Below are 22,605 nucleotides of genomic sequence, written 5' to 3'. Positions count from 1 at the left end.
GGGAACGCGCATTTCCTGCGGGGCACAAAGCCGGCGGGCAGGGTCCGGGGAGCCCCCGGCCACGGGAGGGTGCGCGATCCTGCTCCGTCCATTGCGTCCGAGATGGGGCCGTAACAAAAGCCAGAGACCCGCAGCGACGGGCAGAGCGAGCGGTGCTGGCGGGTCTTTCCCTCCGCGATCCCGAGCGACCGAGGGGGGCGACGGCGACGGGGGGAGCCAGGGCAAAAGTTCACCGCGGTCCCGATGGGGCAGGGGGTGCTCGGTGGGGCTGGGGCCGGCCCTGGGGCTGGGGGATGCCGGCCTGGCTCGTCGCCTCGCAGCCCGGCGGATGGACAGCGGGGGGGAAGGAGGCGATGCAAGTCCCGGGAGCCCCTTTCCTGCCCTCTCCTCCACAATGCGGCCAGATCCCCGGCACAAACACGCCCCCCGGCACGCTGGGGCTCCGATCCCAAAATTCGGGGAAAAAAAATACAGTTCACTCGCAGCGGCGAGTGGGGATGGGGAGCAGGGGCTGCTCCGGGGCCGCCCGCGCTCAGCCCCACGCCGGCCGGCCCGGCGGGCACAGCAGCTGCGGCCCCCGCCCGACCGTCCGCCGGGGCAGGGGCAGCGCGCACACACACACACACACACACACACACACACACACACACACACACACACACACGGCACGGGAGGAGGGGGAAAGTTTCCAGCCGCTTCAACCGAATAACCAGCATTTGCAACCCCCCGGCAGTCACGGTGGTGGCCGGCACAGCGATGCACGCCGCGGCCCCAAAGCAACGGGGCAGCGCCGGGAGAGCGAGGGGAGGGGGCCCGGGGCACGGGCAGCGAGAGGGGCACGGGCAGAGGGGCGAGCTCGGGCTTTTTCAATGGAAGTACCGCCGGTGCCGGGCACGGCTGATGCAAGGCAGGGAACAAGGGGACACCCCGCCACCCCGGCGATTCTCCCGAGCGGACCCGTGCAGATGGGCAAAGCACCGCGGCTGCGAATAAAGAACGGGGGAGCGGGGCTGGGCTGCACGGCGGAGCCCGGCAGCGCCCGGCCGCCCCGCGGGACCCGCGCCCCGCGCCGCGTTACCTTCTTATTGCATCTGGAGCAGCAGCTTTTCTTCCCCTTCCCCTCTCCTCCTCTCCCTCTCCTGTCCTCTCGGTTTATACCAGCCTGTTCCTCATCTCACAGCCTTCCTCCCAGCGCCATCTTGCAAGCTTGTGACGTTGGGAGCCGCTCACCCCTGACCCACATTTGAATAGAAGCCAAAATGAAAAAAAGAAGAGGAGAGAGAGAGGGAGAGAGGAGAGAAAGAGGGGGAAGAAGAAGAAGAAAGAGCGGAACAAGGAGAGGCAGGGAAAGCAGCAGCTAAGCAAGTGCTGTGCCAGTGTGGAACAGCATCGGCACCGCTCCCTTGCCAGCTAGTTTAGTAATAAGCAATTTCCTGCTTTTGCAATAAATGTTGCGGCGGCGGAGCTGGGAAAGGGACAGGGAGCGGGTAATTCCCACCGAGGGACCAGGGCTTCCCCCACCCCGAGCCGCCCCCCCGGCCCTGCCACCCACACCCCGAAACCCAGCGCGGAGCCCGACCACTGCTCCCAAATACTGCTGCTGCCTCCAGGCTTTGAGCAATTAAAAAGGAATTTGTTGAGATTATTTGTCCCATCACTGATGAGCTCTCAAGTGTGTGTTAAGAGAAATAATTGTAGCTTGTACATGTATTGGAATCTGAAATAAGCTTTGTACACAAATTTAGGAAATATGTATAGCACAATTTGCATATTAGCTTTTTATCACTCCTCTCTATGTGATAAGGGCTGTCACTGCATTTTGCACCATCCAGGACACAGATACTGACACAGCCTTTGCACACACAAAATCCATAGAATATGAAGTTTTATTTTGTACCTTTTTTTTTTTTAGTTATTTACCTATTGGAATTATTGGGGAGGGGAAATTAGTTGTGTTTTTCATCCCTGGTCCTGCAAGATTTCCATCATACTTAACTTCAAGCACATCAATAATCACACTGATCAAGAAGGGCTATTTAGATGCTTACAATGAGCATGTGCCCAGCCTGCAAACTGAAGCTATTATTTTGTAAAATGTTAAGTGAATTGATATCATCTTAATCTTACTGACCATTGCCACAAAGCACAACTGTGCAGAAATCTGAATTACACCTTTGTAGCACTCTCTCCCTTCCATAGCCAATTAATCTCTAATACCAGGAGCAGTGCATAGAAACATTTTTATTGTAATCGTGCACAGGAGTAATTCCACTATCCCATGTAAGAATCACTTTCTGCAAGTGTGAGATGATATTTTCTTTCCTTTTGCACCCTGACAGCCACCCATAACCAAAACTCTCTGCAGCCTGGGCAAGGTGATTCATTAGTGAAGCTGAGCCTACATTTAACACATGCCTAATAATTCCCTAATAGCCACAACTCCAGCGACTCTCTCAGCCACTTCCTGTGCAGATCCCTGCAGTTTGCGTGCACTTCAGCTGGATCCCAGCTGCAGCCCAAGCTCTCTGCCCCTGATAATAAAGATATTTTCTAGTTGCTCATCCAGAGTTCAAAGTTTTTGCAGGAGATGGTTTCTTCAGCCTTACCAAAGTGGCTCGAGGAGCAAATAAAGATAAGGCAAATCACAACAGCCGTATCAGAAGGGTCTGGACTGGTGGTTTGTTCACAGTACACCCAATAAAGAGCAGAACACTTTAACAGTGGTGAGAACAGCAAACCTGACTGTCAGCACAAGACCCAGTGAAGTAGATAAGGATCAATTCAAGACTCTTCCCCCACCAGGAAAGTTAATTTAGGATTGGTAGTGCTGCTCTTAACTGTATTTTAAAGCTAAGTGGCCTTGCAAATAGCCAGGGAGGTGTAGGTAGTCAATTGCTTCATGCTGTGCCAGAGGAATTGGTAGGCAAATACACAGAAGTCCTGGCACTGCGTTATCTAAACAGCCTCGAAACGCATCACAGAGTTTTATCAGGCAAGTTTAGGCATTTGGTTTTAGAACGACCTGCTTTTGTCAGTCTTTGTGTGGCATCTCAAGACCTCAACAATGCCACCATCTGCCCTCATCTTCCTTCCGCTGAAGTTTCCCACCCCACAACAGTCTGTGCCCCTGCCAGTTCACAGACCAACAGCTTCGTTCAAACCTGCTTTCATCAGACATTTGAACAAAGGTGCCAGGTTTTTCACAGGAATGGCTTGAGGCACAAGCATTTCAGCCTGTCTGCCAACTTTGCTAGTCAGGTGTTAACTTTTGAGAGTGAAGGGAAGGAAGGAGGTGGAGAGAAACATCCTAAAATGCCACCACAAGATTTAGTCTAAAAAGCTTTACTTGTGTTTGAATCTTCTCTAGGTTTGGGGATGATCAGTTCCCAGCATCCCTAAGGAAATGGAGGGGTAGACACATTCGCAGTGAAGACAAAAAAAAAAGATAGAAATTAGGTGTCTGGCACCTAGAAATGATATGGTATGATGCAGCACTGCATCCAGCTTCATATATAGGTGATAATTATAAGGTTGAAAAAGAACTAATGAGAAAGTTAGACCTGGCACTGTCACTAGAACCATGGACATCTGTGGAGAATCTGATGAGCCAAGGAGAAGTGTGACCACACCTACCTGAAAACATCTACAGGCACGCAGAGCAGATACCGTGATACCTGCCATGTCTCCAAGCAACCACAGCCCAGGAACTTGCCATCCAAACAGAGGGTACACCCTCGAGTTCCAAGAAATCACACCCACTGTGGGCACATCTGGCTCTGGGTGAAACGTGCCCATAAGTGTGAGGAGCAAACATGTTGCTCAGGTGCAGAGAGCAGCACTCTGGCGTGAAAGGCTGGGCTAGAAGGGCAGTGGTGGTACTCTGCTTGCACACACTGTGGCACAATGAGTGTGTTCTGAAGGATGGTTTGGGCTTGTGGATACTTGGAAGAAAGAGGCTCTTCTATTTCCAGCTGGACACCTGTCATTAACTCTGTTTTCTGATTTTGTTTGGCTTGGGGGTTTTAGCACTTGCATTGAAAAGAGCACCGAGAGGGTGACAGCAGCAGATTGTGCTCTGCAGTCACAAAGGAAAGCTTCGAATTCCTCCTTGGTGTGTTGATGCAGCATATGAAATATTGTTCAACACTCTTTTTAAATGCAACACATCCAAGGTAGCTGCAACCAACAGATGTTTGTCCTAACAGTGCACAAAGAATTCAGAACAGGATCCAAGGCACAAGCAGATTTCATACCATCCTTGTGTTTGCCCGTAACATCTATTCACAAATAGCTCTGTAATGCTGCTTTCAAGCAGAAAAATTTAATTAATTGTAGCCCCCACAAATAAGTTATCATTTGCAAGATTCTTAGACTCAAGTCAGGGACTGAAACCCAGAGGGGTTTCAGGGGTTTTCTGATTGCTTTCAGTCATTTTCAATGAACTGATGGGTTCAGAGGCAGCTCCAGCCCTTTGCAGCAGTGCTAACAACAAGGTTATACCCATCATAGAAGAGGAAGAGGTAGAAGAGGACACAGGTAGAATTATTACAGTGGCAAACAAGTGCTGGGGGTGAGGAGTGAAGTAATTTGAGCAAAGAAAATGCCATTGCAGAAAGTAAACAGACTAAGGACCAAAGGGTGGCCGTGTGCCCCTGCGGCTCCTCAGTGCCACCTGCCTCCAGTCCCAGCGCTGGTGGATGGCCAGTGCCATCTAGCAGGCAGCACAGTTGTTTACAGTGGGAACAGAAGGGGGAAGCCGGGCCGAGAAGTTTAAACAAAAAGAGAAAAGCACTGATTCAAGGAACTCAGCAAAATATAGAGAGCAGGGAATACCAGTTTAGGGTTTATGTCTGGAAGGGAGGTGACAGCAAGGGGTAACCAGCCTGGCCATGAGGAAGAGAGGATGATTTAGCTCTTAAAATAAACTAAAAAAAAAGAAAAAAAAAAGAAAAAAAAAGAAGAAATTTTCTTAGCAGAGGTTTGTAGTCATTATCTCTGCAATGAGGTGGTTCTGGCAGTGCCACAAAAAATGCTGAGGGACAGAACATCAGTCTGGAAGTGAAACAGGCATGTCTGAGGCATTGCAGTGACCCAGGAAACTGCTTGAGTGGTACCAGAGCAGCTGGTGATAACTCATGAAATTAAGAAGTTATTTCACTGTCCCCCCAACAGAAATACCCCTCTACAGACAGACATGTGTGTCTGGAAGGTATTTTCCAACAGACTCACAAGTGTCCACAGAGAACACTCCAATTTTATGCTAAAGTGGGTTTGAAAACTCTTTTCTCTCTTAGCCGCAGATGTGCCATGTATGCATCCACAGCCTCAGGAAACCTCCTCTGTAATTCACTGGATTAGTTTGTTCCCTCACTGTTCTTTCTGGTCCTTTGACTGGCAGAGGCACACACTGAGGGTTACGTTTTGACGTCTGTGTAATGATATCTGAATTTTTTGTGTCTGTTCCCATTTTTACTGATTCAAAAAACTTCATAGTGCACAAATTCTACAAGCAATTTTTCCACATTTGAAAAGAAAAAGAAAATATTTTAGGAGACTTATATGTAGTCAAGGGAAATCAGAAACTGTAAATGTAGTTTGAATCCTTAGTTTCAAAAATAGCCACAAAAGTACCCAGTTCAGAGTTAGATTTATGCTGAGGCTGGTCACAGGTTCCCTCAGCTCTGCACTGGTTTCCCTTGTGAAGATTCTGCTCAAAATAATGGGGTTAGAACCCAATGGAAAAAAAAAAACACAACAGAAGGTGAGTTTCAAAAATTTGGTTAGTGGTTTAGTGCTTGTACAAGGTACTATTTTGTCCACTTGTGCTTCCGTTGTGTTCCTTCTGATAGAAAGTTTTCATTTTCATCGAAGAGAAGGAACATACAATATTTTTATTGCTACAAGCTGAAGCTTTTTGATGGAAATTCTGGCATGGGCAGGGCTGAGGTAACAGGCTTTGTGACCAATCACATAAAAACATTGCTTCCATTATAACAACAGCTTTGATTTCTGTTGGCCTGTGAATTTCATTGCAAATATGTTCACTCTGTACCTGCTTACAAAACATCTGTATTTAACTATGTCTACCCCAGTAGTCTGTGCAATGACATTGTGGCAATGGGCTGTAGGAGAGCCACAAAAGTGAGGAAAACAATGGTGAACAAACCCACTACCTGTGTCTGTTCAGAATAAAGAGAGATTTGCTGAAAATAACCCTCAAATAGATGTCAGAAGGAAGTGAAAACAAAAATTAAATATTTCTTCAGCCACTTAAACAAACAGGGAACAAGAAGAGAACTGGTGCTACTGTGGAGTGTATGGACAAGGAATAGATCAAAAATACTTTTGCACCCACAATCTAAATAAAAGCTTTGCCACAGCCTTAGGAGGAACAGTGGAGTTGAAGAAGGGACAAAACCAGCATGATTAGTTGGGAAGAAAATGGAAATTATCACAATAAAAGTGAAAGCAAATCTAAAAGAGCTTAACATTTTTGAGTAAGGGAGACCAGCTAATTTTCATCCCATGAACAAATACCAGATTGACAGCAACTATTTGAAATAAGTTTTTGAGCTGGAGGTTATTCTTGAATGATTTGAATGTAGTAGATATAATACCTATATTTTTTAAATTATTAAAAAGTTATCTAAGCAGCCACTGAGCTCATTGATTTTGAGACCATCTCGACTTTCAGAAGAGTTTTGAAGGAAAATATATTTAACCAGGAAAAAAAGAGAGGAAAAGGCAAGATAAACAGGATAAAATGCAACCCCAACACCGATTTTGCTGAGTATCCTGGACTGTGTCTTTGCAGAGATAACTGATTTTCTAAGCAAATGTAGTAGATCTAATCTATATGGATTTTAGTCAAGCATTTGATATGATGCCACATGGGAAGTTATTCATTAAGATGGAGAAGATGGGGATTAGTACAAGAGCAGTAAAATGCATAAGGAATTGTCTGAAGGAGAGGTGCCAGTAGATTACTATTGGGATAGAGATTTCTAGTGATTCAAGATGGAATTTGTTTAATATTCACTCTAATGATCTATTGTCATTTAAGCTGGAGAATGATAATGAAACATTCTGATGAACAGTCAAGAGGCACCACCATTAACAGCATCAGAGCATTGCACCTGGTGGACTGGGCAACAGGGAGAGCAACGGAGGTGGGATGCAATTCCATGCAAAAACAAACATGCATTTGGATGCACTTCACCATTAACCATTGAAAATTGGGCATCTCCTTCAAGCCAATCCAAGGCTACTGCTGCAGGCACTGAAACAGGAAGGCATCCTGAGGATGGAGGTCTGTCCTGCCTCCTCTGGATTCTGGATTTAGAATAAGAGGAACTGTTCTGTGGATATGTCAGTCTCCCTATTAACTAGGAAGAACTCTGGGCAGAAGGATGAAGAAAAGTAGATTCTCTTTAAGGAATAAAGCTGATTACAACAACAAGAAAATAGAAGACAAATGTCCACATTGGTTTGGTGGTGGTGACTGTGAACCATCAGTACCTGAGGCAGTGACAGGAATGACAAATGTGATCCTAGACAAGACTCTTCCAGCAGTGATAGGAAGGCACTACTGACATGACACAATGTCTGCTGTGTAGGGTCTCACCATGACTGTTAGGACAGGTATTAGTCTGCCAGGATGCCCAGTGTAACCGTGAGAGACATGAGCTTTCAGCAAGAGGAGAGAGCTGAAAACTACAGCTTTACAGGCAGATGCTGACCCGTGGGGTGAGGGATGTTGGGAGTAGTGGGAATTTCTGAGGTGCCAGGGTGTCCTCCAGCCTTATGTTTCTGATGTTAGTTAGGAAAGTATGAGTCACCAAAAGCATGTATGTATTTTTGACCAGATTTTTCTTGGTCCTGTTTTTAGTTGGTTTTTGGTTTACATGGAAGCACATATATGTGTGTGTACATGCACATCCATCCATAAATACATATTAAAGTGAAGGTTTGCTTCTATTGTTTATTGGACAGCATAGAGAGACTGAGCTATATTTTGCATTGTCTTTAATAACCTACAAAGCCAGTTTGTATTTGTTAATATGCTGGATTTTGAGTATTTCTGGTGGTGACTTTCAAGTTAGAGACAACCTAAAAATCTCTTCTCATCCTCACATTAGGTAAAACTGGTAGAAAAAACCCCACCAAAGTCAGCTGTACATAAAGTCTTTTTGCTTTCTCCATGTATATGTATCTGGAGTGGCAGCGTGTATAATATGCATAAGTAATTAATGTTGCAAGCTGGAAGAATGAATTATTGTCAGATGGAGGTAAAGCATGAAATATGGTCAAGTAAGCAGTTCCAATAATAGTTGTGCTTAGAGAAGCAAAATGTAATAGAGGGCAAACTCTACAGGTTGCCAGACTGGTGTCAATGTGGAGCTTTGTTGCCAGTTGGTGACCAGGGACAGCAGAAGGATTGGGTTTAGCCAGATGCTTTTACGCTCATGTGTCACCACACGTAATGAGATTGCTCTCCAGCAGTGGCACTTCAGCAAAGGCCAGGCAGAATTTGAGCTTGGTTTAATCTGTGGAGGTCTAACTAAAAGCCACCTTTTCCTCCCTCCCTCCCTAACCTGGCATTTTCTCAGTGAGTTACCTCCAGGTGAATGTGAGCCGTGTCCTGTCACTGCTGGAACACTCAGACTAGGGTGACATGTTCCTCTCCAGCTGGGAATCAGCTGCAAAAAATGGGACTGTGTTAGAGCAACTGGGCTATGCAAACTGCCTAAAGTTGGCACTGCCCAGGGTAAAGTACAAATCCAGGAAACACTCTGGTTTTGTCCAGGTCACAGCAACGTTTTTAGTGAGTGTGGGAGAGAAGATAATCACACAATACAAGGACAACAAAAAGGCTCTTTGCCATCTGAAGTGGACACCAAAATAGGGGTATGTTGTAGTGCAGCTGAAGGCTGCCCTTTAGAGCTAAAAGCCATGCAAATACCATCTTTTATACTGGATGAGAGAAAGAACTTACAGTGCCCTTGACTCCCTGCTCACATACAGATGTGTATTAACTGTGTATCAGTGGCCTCAGAGTCAGCGCCACACACCAGGCACATCCAGAACATACATGCACATGCTGGGGGCACCTCCCCTGCCTCCCCTTCACTAACAGGCTGAGTTCAGTTTCAGACTGCCCAGTGTACAAGGCAGATAAAGGCTGGCATGGAAGAGCCCATGGACAGCTTGGCAGCCTCTGTAGTTACTGGTATCAAAGGTCATTGAATGCTAAAAAATAAATATGTTCCAGTGCCAGCAGGGGCACTGGGGACCCAAGATAAAAGTTTCTCTGCCACCAAAGACACATTTTTTTGTTTGGTACCTATGTGGGCTGTATTTACTGTGATTTTTCAAGTGCTCTTGAAAATACATGGTGGTGAAACACATTTTGCTTTATGCTGGCAAGGGATCTGATCGCTTCAGAGGCCAGACCCTCTCACCCTGTCATACACTGTGCTGTTTTCAGGGAAAGTGGCTTTTGGGTGCACCTGAGCTGTAGAGCAAAGACATTCACTGGGTTCTGATCCTTCTCATTCTTTTTACTATTCAAAAATGGTGTTGGATTTTTCTGTCCTAAGAGCACCTTTCTGTTTGAGTCTGACTTCACTGGTGCTGGTGTGAACCCGAAATTACTATGCTGGAGCCACTGGAATGATATAGGTGAAAGGGAGAGAGACTTCAGAGCCTGACATTGTTAAACAAGGTTATAAACACACCATTGGTCAGTTCATATTCATCTTCTGTGATTAGTGCCAGCGGCAATGGAAAGCCTGGCCAGTCATTCCCCACCGTGTAATGCAAGGTGACTCTAGTTCAGAGGACAAAGAACAAGAGATTGGGGTTTCTCAGGGGCAGACAGAGGACTGGTTATGAATGTTTGGGGCGATTTAGCTTCATTATTGTCTGTATCAGCACTGAGGGCTGAGTGACACTTTCTTGCAGACCTCTAGTACCAGTTCAGGGGCTGTGCATGGAAATGAGGACCCTCTGCTGCTCCTTCCTCTTTTTAAACTTGCACTGGGTTTTTCCTTCTGTTCATCTGGAGGCACAAATCTCTGGCAAATCTCACAAATCTCATTTGAGCTTAAGGGCAATGCAAGTGGAAAGCAACGTACTAGAAACCCAGAAAAAGGTGGAAATCCTGGTTCTGTTCTGTTGCTCCTTGGCCAGCGTGTCATTCACAGCAGCTTTCAGCCTGTTCTAGCCATGGATGGGTGACAGGATGGTGCAGGGTCAGGCAACTGCAGATATCACTGGCTGTCATCACAGTGGCCTCCTGGTACCCCCCATGTGGTGTTCACAGGCAAAGGGGGTCCCTCACAGGACTCTGGGCTGAATCAGAGCAAAATATGTTCAACTTTTGCTTAACTTCTGGTGACAAATTTGATGTTCTAAGCTGTATCTACAGGTAACGGTCTACTCATCCAAAATGTGCACTAAACATCCAACTTGATGTAGAGAGCAAAACAAGAGGTGTCATTGATACTATTTGCTGAAAAATATCTTTGTTGGTAAAAATATCGCATTTAGGACACTACATATTTCAGTGGTTTCACAAACACTGGAGAAGGAAACAGAGCAAGAAATTTTACCCTCATCATTGTACAAATAGAGAAACAAAGGGGCAAATATTTGTTCCAAGTACTCAGACAAACAAGGGCCAAAGGAAAATTCTGCAGTGGTGAAGGACCAGAGGCTGGGAAACATGAACAGCAGCACCACTGCCCTTTGCATCCAGCACAGCAGATCTGCTGCATTGGCTCCCCAGAGGCTCCTGAGGGAAATCATTGCACCTTCGTGCATCCCAAGGGACAGCAGTGTCACTCCTGGGGCTGGATGAGCGGAAGGAAAGGGACTGGAGCGGAACAGCTGGGCACTCCTGAGAGCTCTCCCCACGCTCCTGGAACCCTTTGCACCACATCAGAAAAGGCTCAGGATTTGCTTTGAGAACTGGGAACTCACAGAGAGGCTGAGAAACAACCTGCCATGCCTTGGGCTGCAGGATTCCCTGTCAGAAAGTGGTTAGAGCACAAGCAATTGTGCATCCCACTCCTCTGCTCAGATGAGCAGCCCACGCCTCTGTAAATCAGAGCGGCGGCACTGGCGGGGCTCCGGCTTTGTGTGCCTGCAGTAAATCACAGGGTGGGGAGGGGACACCCCTCTGCCTGCAGGGGCACCGAGGCAGGGCTGACACTGCTCCAGCCCACCTGCCACCACCCCCTTACTGACTATCTTTCTGAGCAGGGCAGCGAGTCTTCTGGTGCACAAAAGAGTTGTTTTTATCTTGTCTATTCCTACATGTGCGTTCTAGCTATCGGTCCATCTGTTATGAAACACTTGTCGCAGGATAAGATCACCAAGGAAGCTGTGGCAAGACAACCCCGACAATTTCTGGATTCTGCAGATCTTTTGGCACTTATCTCCTTGATTACAGTCCCGAATATGCAACAGAAACTACATTTTCCCACTCCTATGTAGTTACTGGTTTCCTTGGTGGTTGTTCCCAGCCCCTGAAACTCCTGTCTCCATTATTCTGAAGTGCTGCTGTCTGCTCTGTTTTTATCCTGTGTCCCATCCCTTTGCAGGGCCACAGCAGGCAGTGTCAGACCCTGCGAAGCCTTTGCATCCCCTTGGTTCCCTGCAGGGCAGCCAGGCGTGGTTTCAGGGAGGGCAAAGCCCTGTTTCTGACAGTAAAGATGTTTGTGCAAATCAAGTGAAACTTCTCATAGGAAATTGATCTCAGTGTCTTCCACTTGCATTGGGACAGAGAATATTGGGTTTGTTCTCTGTGACCACCAATGCTTTGAGACTTGCCTAACAGGGACACTGTATCTCCTCCTCTGCAGGGATTTCAGCAATGGAAATCACCACAGGCAATCTTGACTTCAGGCGTGTTGTTTTCAATCCACTTTGGAAATTACTTTGTGCAAAAGGTCCATGATTTTTTGGCTTTCAGAAAGTGAAAGTGTGAGCAGTGAGACAGAGCAAGAAATTTCCTTGTTTTGTTACTGTGTTTGTGTGGCTGGATTTTTATGCATTGCAATGTCTTGCCTGGCTCTGCATAGGACAAAGTGTGAGCAGTGCAGGACAAAATGCAGGGGCACTGGAAAGCCACATTTATCACTGTCTTAAAATTATAACAAACATAACTCACCTATTACTTTACTATTTCTGCCAAGAATGGGATAAAATATTAAGGCAGGAAAAGTACTTAAGATGGGCCGACAAACTGTTAAAAACTGTGTGTGTGTGCATTGCTGTTGCTGCTTTTCCTGCTTTAAACAAGTGGCTATATTTTGTTTTTAATGAAGAAATAAAGGGTTTGTATGCACATGTCTACAGTGGAGACCCCCAAGTGATTCTGAGATGAGGGTGAACTGGGGTTTTTCAGCTTGTTGGGTTGAAATTACTTACCACTTGAATGGCATCTGCAACAGCATAAGGCACAGAAGCAATTTTTCTTTTGTAAGAAGATGAAAAAGAAATAAAAAAGGAGTCAAAGAGTAAGCAGGCTGAATGGACCATTAGCACCAAACTCTAAAGATGTAGAAGTCAAATAGGATAGAAAGGCCCCATAAATTTTTACAACTCCTCAGAGAAAAACACTGTGATTATTAAAACATGAAACCTTGCTTTTCTAAAATGCTTAAAAGATTAATATAGAAATGTCATACTGTGGGTGCTGGAGGGATTATCCTTAATGGGAATGTTAGAAGTTATTTTAATGTAAAGCAAACATAGCCACCGAAGAAAGATCAAAAGTGGAACAAATTCAAGGCTCTTAGTTTCAGGAAAATGAAGTTTGTCAAGAAACTATTTCTACTCTGTTAATTAGAATGACCAAATTCTCCATAAATACTGTATATATATGACATAGAAAGTGGTGACCTCATCTAATTAGTAATTACCCAATCCAATCACTAGCACAAGAGCGAGGCTGAAGTCTCTTTTATGAATTTTTTTCCCTTTTAGGCTGGAGAAAAAAATATATTTTTGCTACTTGCACATTTTTGTGAGGTCATGTGCGTGTGCCCAAACAGCTTTGATGATAATCCACCATCCATGGGCAGGGGAAGGTCGGTCACATGGCCCAGTGGCAAATGCTCCTGGAGTTTGTGGGCTTTTCCATGCAAGAGCCAATTCTGTGACTTTTTGTTTTCTTTTCGGTCTGGCATTGTTACTTTTATTTCAGTGTGAACTGACCACAGGGCACACACTGCTTTGGTCTTTATATTTGAAGTCTAAATAAAAATTTCAGTGTTACTAATTTAGCGCAAGAAATACAATATTTTCTTTGCAGTTTGGGATAGCACCGGGCAGACCCCACTGAGCAGCGCCCGACCAGCAGTCCCAGGAGCAGGAATTGCTTTACAAATTGTGCCGCTGTCAAATTGTTTTTTCTGCCAACGTGAGGCACAAACCAACACTACACCATGAGTGGTGCTCGCACCCTGCTGTCCTTGTTTCCCTGTAAAAGGGTTAGACTTGCAGAACACGAGTTCTTTTAACATTTGTTTCTAAAAAGTTCCATCATGCCAGTACTCAGCCCAAGCCTGCTGGCTCTGCTGAAAAACTTTCCCAGCAAGTAAGAAAGTGCTAAATGATCCTTCACAGTGTGAAAATCCACTTGTTCTAATGTTTAGTGTCATAGATGACAGAAAACTTTTATTGGGCAATGGGAATGTTTTTCTTGAAAATAATTCCACATATTTATGAGGAGGTTTTGTTCAGCTGCCCAAACCTGATGCCTCTTCCCTTTGTCTTATCCTGGCCACAGAAATAAACTTCACAGAAATTAATGTTATTTTTTACCTGCATGCAGCCCTGCAAACAGTCAGCCCGGCAGTCAGACCAGGTGCCATCACCATGTGATGGTGACTTGTTCCTACTCACCAGAAATTTTGCTTCAAGTTGGAATCTATTTTTTAAGAGCTCTGCAAGCTACAGACAATCCTGACACCGAGGTGCTGCAGGGCCTGAGGTGTGCAGTGCGGTGTTCTGAGCACTCAGCTCAATACAAGAATTTAATTCATTGCCAGAATTTACCAAACTCCAAGCAGTTTTTGTTGGAAGATTCTAAAAGGCATCTCAGAATATCAACTGTAGACCTGGTGAAATGGGTGTCAGAATTTACAGAATCTAACATTCAGTTTGAAACAAAAGACAAGTTCACATTAGTTATGTTCCAGAACTGCACCTTTCAAGTCCTGTTAGCATTATTTTCACTTTCTTGCAATTCTCTTTAAAATATGAGAGTGTCAGTTGGTGTTTAGCAGCTTTTCTCTGTACAGTTCTGGGAAATGCACTGTTAAGATAAAACGAAAGTGCCATAATTTCCTGAGGTACAATCACTCTAAACTGCCAAACACATTAGTATTTCCCTCACCAGTCTGGTGCCACAAGGACAAAAGCAATCCATCTATTTTTTTGTTTGTGAGCCATGGGCTACAAAGCACATCATACAAATGAAGTGGCTATGACAAAACACTCAGGCTGTACATTAAACAAGTGAGCACCATCCCTAAAACACAGGGCTGTAATTCTTGCTTCCCTGGTGCTCCTTTAATTTGCAGCCATACAGAATAGCAGAAGAAAAACATCAGCATGTTCTTCTCCCTCATTAAAATATGGTTATTTGATGATAATATCAAATGCAGGGTTAGAGCCATTGCACAGAAGCTCAGGATTTGCAGCCTTGTCATGCAGAGCTTGTGCTCATTCTTACACATCAGTGCTCAACGCTAAATGCACAGTTACAGGAGCAAGTTGGACACAGAACTTGATTTACAGGGTTGTAGGATCCTACCTGTAAACATCCTCCTTCCCCACATTCAGTGCTCAGCATTCAGTGCTCAGCACTCATTAATTTCCTGCCTTCTCTCAACCCCACTCCATGTTTCCAGAAGAACTCATTTTCCTGACTGACTTGCTCACTGGGCACTGGGTTGACAGAGCTGAGAAAGGAGATTTTCTAGTTACAAGGTGCCAAATGCAGAGTGACAATGCAGGCATCCCAAGCTGCTGCACTAATGAGCTGTGGGGCTGAGAAGAGGGTGGGCACAGAGAGGACAGGACAGGGCTGTGTCTTGTTCAGGAAGAACCATAATTCTGTTGAAATCAGGTCTAGCAGGGGAGCTCTGTGAGGGGCAGCCTTGGATCTTGTGTTCCACTTATCTTACCTGCCTAATCCTTGTTGAACCTGCTGATGCTGCCAGAAAGACAAGGTGCCATCTGTCCTTGGTTTTTGGTGGGTTTTATGTGAACATATACTTGATTTCCATGGCATTTCATATAACAACTCAAGATCTGCAAAATGCAAATTTCCAGTCACTTCCAAACTGAACATTTCAGTGTTTAATGTGTAAAAACACCCTGTGTGAAGGCACCTGGTGTGTCACACCCATTTCTGCATGCAACCTCTACATCCATGGCAATGAATCTTCTTGAAACTGGAGCAGTGAGGTGTGTGTCATATTTCTTGGTGTTGCTCTGGCAAACAAGCTATCACCCAAACAGTGTTGATATTCTTCTGGGTTTTTCCTGGTGTTTTCTGATTTTCTCTGCTCTTAGCATGACACCCAAGAGCTGGGCATGCAGGTGCCACTTAATGTCAAAAGAGAGGCTTCCTTGTGTCCTTTTACTATCCAGAAGCTCAGGAAGTTGGATACAGGAGCAAGATGAGATGGTGAACTGGGTGGGGTACAGTGCCCAGCAGACTCAGGAAACTATTTGTCATGTATTAATAGCAGTACAGGACTCTGGCAGTGCTTTCCAAATGCTCTTTTCACGGCTCCTTGAAAAAGTAACCCCAAGAGAAGTGGTGTGACACAGGTGATGGAGTGCTGGGGAAACAGGGAGTATCTTGCTGCACAGAGCCCTGGGCAGAACACCAGGATTCATAAGGATGGCCATGCACAGCACATGTGGCTGCACAGCAGCTTCAAGGCTCCCAATGGCCCTGGTTCATGCAGTGCAGGTTGGCAGGTATGTCACCAAAGACTCTGGAGATGCACAGGTGGGCAGCGGTGTAACCATTTGGGAAATCAGGCATAACATACACTAGAAGTATCTTAAGCTTGGAGTTGTCTAAAGTAATTGAGCTTTTGCAGCATTGTTCATGTGGGGAAATACAGTTTCTAGTGTGGAAAAATAAGGGACTGACTCTTCCTTGCAGGTAAGTTTCTGTTTGCACCTGTGCACAGAGAGCAATCAGAGCTACCAGTTCAGATGACCAAAAGCTTACAGCCAAAGCAGGCCTGTGAAAAGAACAATAAAGAACTGAGCCCTGAAATTCCCAGTTTAGTTCACAGTCAGTGAATGGTGCAGTTCTTGGCCACGTACATCCTCTGCTTAAGCCAGTTTGCACCTGGAAAAATTACTTCTCCATAAAAGCGTTTCATTCTGCAAGTGTAGGCAGGCAAGTGTCAGTGCTGGTGTGAGGGAAAGGGATGCAGCAGGGCACTGTTTGGGGGCTGATCTGACAGAGACAACAAGATGGGAGTCACTTGGACAGTACTCCATCAATCCATCAGGTAGGTATTGACTATGAACCAAACTGAACCTGAAGGAATATTTTAAAGAATTGAAATGAGATGTGATTTCCCATCAGTTGTGTACACCCCAAATACCACCTGCTGGAACTGAACTCCAGGGAATGGCCATTGCTGCTTCAGAAATACACATGGCTGAGCTCTGGCTGCTTGACATGCAGGAACTGGCACAGGGGTGTACTTGAAGTGTGGGAAGAGGATCTATTGCAGCAGCAGGTTCCTGCAGATCTGTGCACAGCACACAGTTAGTGTCTGGTGATCAGAGCATTCACTGGAGAGGGCATGCAGCGAGAATGAAATGCATCTTACAGCCATCCCTTTCTATTAAAGCTGTAGCACACTGTGTTTGGATGCAAGCCCAGGCACAGTTCTGTGTAGGATCTTGTTTACCCTTTCATCGTGAGTGTTCCTGCAAACTGCTGTTTTCTCACTTATGAGTCGTTTTCAGTTCTACATGGGGATGGGGAGGTGGGTTTCTGAAAACACAGCAGTGAATCAGTGACCCCAGTGTGTGCAGTAACTGCCAAAGCCCTGTGGAGAATACAAACACAATTAACCAGATAAGGTGGGATATAAGAGAGGAACCTGCATGTAGGTATACAGCAAGGGACTTGGCAAGCTGTAAAATAGGGACTTGGGAAAAGCCAACGAAAGGGAGAGAATTCCTTATTTTTTTGTTCACATCTTTTCATCAAGAGGCAGAGTGGCACAGGAAAAATGCAGGATAGCATAGGGGCCTGGAAATGATGGCAGGAGCTTCCAGGCTGCTCCCAGACCCTAGTGCAGAGTGCCCTGCCTGTGCAGCAGTGCAGCACAGCACTGACAGCACAGCACAGCTCAGCACAGAACAGCACAGCACAGACACAGCACTGCACAGGGAGAGCAAAGCATTGCACAGGACAGCACAGGACAGATACAGACACAGCACTGACAGCACAGACACAGACACAGACACAGCACAGAAGAGCAAAGCACACCACAGACAGCAAAGCACTGCACAGGACAGCACAGAACAGACAGCACGGACAGCACAGACACAGCACAGCAATAGCACAGCACAGACACAGCACAGTTAGCACAGCATGGATAGCACAGCACAGCAACATGGCAACAGCACAGCACTGCTCAGCACAGACACTGCACAGACAGCATAGACACAACACAGCAATAGCACAGCACAGGTACAGCACAGTTAGCACAGCACAGTTCAGCACAGATAGCACAGCACAGCACTGCACAGACACAGCACAGCAATAGCACAGCACAGCACAGCAGTCTCCTGACATCTTGTGGCTTGGCCGCAGAGCACAGTCATCCCTGCCCCCACAGCCCAGGCACGGGTGTCAGCTGGAGCTGACCTTGGCAGTAACCACAGGCACTGGAGGTCCTTCCATATATATATGTATATGTATACGTATATATGTGTGTGTGTGTGTGTGTGTGTGTGTGTATGTGTATGTATGTGTATATAAATATACACACACACACATACACACACACATATATCTATATATGCATTCCTCTTACAAGTGCAGGGCCACTGCTTTCCCCTCCTGTGCAAAAATGAATGTGTTCAGGAGAGCCTGTGCTATCCCAAGCACTTGTGTATGAGCTTTACCCAGATTTACACCAAAGAGGCTCCTAAACTGACACCGAATAGAGGTGGAGTTTACCTATACTGGATCCCAGATTATGCATCTGTCACCCTCCCTGTAACTGGTGGAACAAAACCCCAGTCCAAACACCTGCAGTTTGCTATAATCTCCCCCAGCCCCACCAGTTCACTGATGCTCAGATCAGGGACTGCTGATCAGAATTGCTCATTTTTTTTATTGCAATGGCCCAGCTTCAATGTCAGTCATGATGGTCTCTAGAGGAAAGGATAGGAATTTTAAGAACTTAATAAGGCATACTTATTTTTAGACACTGCTTCCTTTTTTAAAAAAGCATAACTGTTAAATTTACACACATACAGAAATCCATGCAATGCAGTCCTAACCTCTAAAATATAAAAGTAATGCTGGTTCTTGAAAAATTCATGGAGGAGTCTTTTGTCTCCTCTGTGTAGCTGAGACTGACTCTGGTATTTCCCTCAGTTACTCAGTTTCATAACTGGGAAAATGATGAATACACTGAATTTTGCAAGCAGAGAAATCAAGTAATTTTCCTGGGCTTGGTACAGAAGAATCTCCCCCAGGTTCCTCATTACAGCAGGCTCTTGCTCAGGGCTGCATTTGCAGTGGGAGGGCAGAGGACAGCCAGAGCTGGAACTGGGTCTTTTGGACACTGACTGAGACTGGTGGCAGCTCAGGAGGTGCTGAGTGATGAGGAAGGAGGTGGAAATGAGCTGCTTCTTGGCTATTTCTGCAAGTGTATTTCACACATGATATTCCACAGATTGGAAATACAGTGCCGAGGAAAAGGCACACAGCCAGTACTGACCATTCGTTCTCTGGCAGCCCTGCCTGGAGGAGCAACTTCCACAGCCCACTCCCTTCCCTTGCTTAGGAAGCAGGGTTCAAAGGGGAAGGAAATGAGAGGGGAAAAGGGAAGAGAGGGCTCACACTGGTGTGGAGCAGCTCCCTGAGGGGAAAGCTGTGGCCAGCATTAGGGTTAGAGAAAGATTATCAGTGCTTACCAAGAAGCTTAGCAGAAAATACATGGAGAAAGTCATATGGTCAGTTTGTAAGGATTCGTCCACATTCCCATTCTCCTCCCATTCTTTCACAGTCTGCAATTTAACCTCTGAGGAGACAGTGCTGCAGGGATGGCAGTGGAGGGAGACAAAGCAGTGTGGCTGGGAAGCACTGTGGGAAGCTGAAATCTCATTTTCCTTCGTGTCTGTGGGAATCCCAGCAGATCTGCACCACAGGGAGGCAGGAACACCACCTCAGGCACCACTGCACTCTCCGCTTTATCCTTTGGGTTCAAACGTCTCCACCAAGGGCTGCTGAGGAAAAGTCGAGGTGTTAAAAAATATCCAGCTAGCCAGTTTCAGTTTGTGAAGGTATGGATGAAGTGGCACTAACACATAAGAGGTTTCTCCCAATCCTCAATGTTTTTCAATGCACTTAAAATTTGCAATTTAAGAAACATGCAAAGGAGCAACCTTTCACATACTTCATACAATGTCTTTGAATTTGTCATAGTCTTGGCTCAAATAGAAATGCAGCTAGCAGGCAGGTGCTGTGTTCTGTGATAAACTTCTACTAAGGTTTTGTAAGATAAATTGCCCCTGGCTTCGTGTTACCCAAATGACAGTTGTGGTTGCTGCAGCGGTGGCAGCAGGACAGACAGACCATGTCCAGTTCAGCTCTATCAGTCCCTTTGTTAAAAGCTTCTGCAAGTAGACAATTGACTATTTGTGGCTTGTGGCTCCTCTCTCAAGAGAAGTTATAAACTGAAAGTGATATCAAGTGCTATGAAAGGGGGAAACAGGGCACAAAAATGAGAGGAATTAAAAACAAAAAAAATGCCCTTTTAAATATATGTAATTATACAAAAACATGTGTGTGTGTACCTGCACACATACAGAGCCACACATGTGTGAAAACATGTTTCATTTAACGAAAGAAATTACATTTTTGAAAATATATATTCAATATTCTGTTGCTGCAAACCAAAGTCATCTGTTTATCTTGACTGCTAAAGGCAATCTGAGCTTCTCTGCACTGGCCAGCTGGGAGCCTAAAGCCAGCAAACAGGAAGGGGGAGGTGGATTATCCCCACACAGGTCGGCCTTAGAAATGGTCACTGTACAGGATAGCTCTGGAATTCCGAGGGTTATGATTCTCATCGGAACTGCTGGGCTAATACTTCCTTATATTGTCTTAAGACCAAATGGTGGCTGGAAGCTCAGCATCGGGTAACCTGCAGCACCACACATGGCTCCAGGGCCACCTGTGCAGAAACAAATGCGTCACTCGGTATCTCCACACTTCCCATTTGTTTCTCTCAGTTGTCTTTGAATCACTGTAACTGCCGAGATGCTGTAAGTGGTATTCACTTATGAACACCAGGAGTGTGGGACCATCGTTAGAAACTGGAAACACCAAGCAGGTCGGGTCCAGCTCCTCAGAACGTCCTTGGGAGATGCCCTTCCCTTGATGTGTGTCCAGGAGAGGGAGTCACCTTGCTCCGGCAGCTGCGTGTGGAGAGCTGGCACAATGGCATGGACTGGGGGTTCACTTGAATGGGCAACAAGAAAAAAGAGCAGGAAGGGAGGGGGTTGTGATTTATATCCATTTCTTTATTTTCAGTGACAAAATGCTGCACATAATCTGGTTCAAGCGAATTCCCCAAGCGAGCCCCAGGCCGGTGTGTGTGCGGCTCCCGGTGATGCTGCAGTACCTGCGCTGGGAGCCCTCACACCACTGCACTGGAACAGCAATGTCCAGCCTGTTTGTCATCACTCTGAATTGGCTGCAGTGATTTCTTTATTCATCCTTTCTCTGCACCCAGGCTTTATGATTTCCAAACCACAATGTAAAAGCTGTTCAGCTCTTACCCAGCCATGTGGAAAAGCAATGTTGAGTATATATGCATGCAGCGTGCCTGGAAGCATTGCCATATTTTTCTCTGAAGAATTTGTTTAGGTTACATAAAAGAAATAGGCAGAAACCCTTGGGTTTTCATTTGGTGGTTCTCCCTCTGTTCTGCTTGGCTTCTCAGCTTTCAATAGATCCCAAGGTCAGGCTGTTATTTGTTGCTAGGCCAAAGTGGCAGCCTCCCACCCTAACAATGCTGCTATCTTCATATCATCGCAGCTATGGGGGCCACACTGTGATGCTTTGCCAGTGTTGCTAGGGAGGTTGCTAGGTTAGACTGATGTCACTATGTGGGTTATAAATTGCCTTTACCCTGCTGGCCCTAACTTGGCCCCTAACACAATGATTTAGTGGATGGCATCGAGGGCTCTGATGAGACGTTGGAGCAACGTCTTCAGATCCTGGACTTGGCGTGTTGTGGCCACTCAGCAAAAGAACCCAATTGTAATCTAGAGAAGAAAATAAACAATTGTATGACATGTATTCTTTCATGTCCAGAAATTAACAAAATGGATGAAAAATACCCAGTTTCCGACCCAAATGACATGCACTAAACCCAAGGCTTTCCCTTAGCACAGGCTGTGTGCCCTCAGGAGAAGGGGAAGGGAGTTCTATAAAGGTGAAAGTGAGAGCTAAGGAGACGGGGTAGGTGAACTGAGAATTTCCCTGCTTTGAGTACTGTGTGTCACAATCACAGCTCTACTAAAATATACCACCAACACCTTTATTATCACAAAAGTGCCCCTCCACATAGTCAAATTATTTGCATGTTTCTGGTTTGTGACCTCAAGGGACTTTTTAATCTTGCCTGTTGAAAAAAAAATTAGCTGAAGAATCATTTAAATTGGTTTTTCAATATATTAACATATCAAATTTAGAAATCCTGTGTTCTGCAGAATGTAGATGTGTGTGTGTGCACATGTGTGCTCATTGTATACATTTCATTTGTTTTGAAAAGGAATAAATACAAATAGACAAACATGCATGCCCTTCAGAGCTGTGCTGGTTTAATAAGTAAATACATCATTAGACAGGCTTTGCTTTATGTACCATGCCTTGAAATGCAGGGCGTGAGCTGCACACCTCTCATTAGCACTAATGAAATTTATGGGGCTAAATCTCCATGCATTGTGTTGAAGGTACACCTTAGTATAGTTGTAATTAATTTTTAAAGACTGCAGACCAGAACACAGCTCCTACAGTGCCATGTGAATCCATAGGGTGTATACATATTTATAAATGTTTTAAAAATGCATATTATATTTCACCCACAGAGCATAACATCTCTGCTGGCTGGAAACATGTATTAAAGAAGGTAACAAAAATCCAGAGGAAATGTCTTTGAAAAATAGTTACTACACATGGGCTACAGCTGCCTTTTAAAGATTAATTTCTTGGCCATTTACAATGTGGTTTTTATTATCGAAAGCCAATGGACCATATTACAGAAAATCTTGCTTTGTAAATTCCTTTTGAGCTTCTTGGGC

The 22,605-nt window shown here is 45.5% G+C and overlaps 1 protein-coding gene across 1 annotated transcript in view; it reads right to left on the bottom strand.

Moving 5' to 3' along the window:
* The window catches only part of HIC2 (HIC ZBTB transcriptional repressor 2), a 71,959-nt gene extending 70,728 nt beyond the window's left edge, over positions 1-1,231 (bottom strand). Inside the window, exon 1 of the mRNA XM_071572196.1 lies at positions 1,079-1,231. The gene's annotated coding sequence lies outside the window, so the exon portion shown is untranslated. The remainder of the gene's footprint in view (positions 1-1,078) is intronic.
* Between the last annotated feature and the right edge of the window lie 21,374 nt (positions 1,232-22,605).

This window comes from Pithys albifrons, chromosome 17, assembly GCF_047495875.1.
Source record: "Pithys albifrons albifrons isolate INPA30051 chromosome 17, PitAlb_v1, whole genome shotgun sequence".
In the NCBI taxonomy this organism is placed as follows: Eukaryota; Metazoa; Chordata; class Aves; order Passeriformes; family Thamnophilidae; genus Pithys; species Pithys albifrons.
This window is presented reverse-complemented; position numbering and strand designations above follow the sequence as displayed.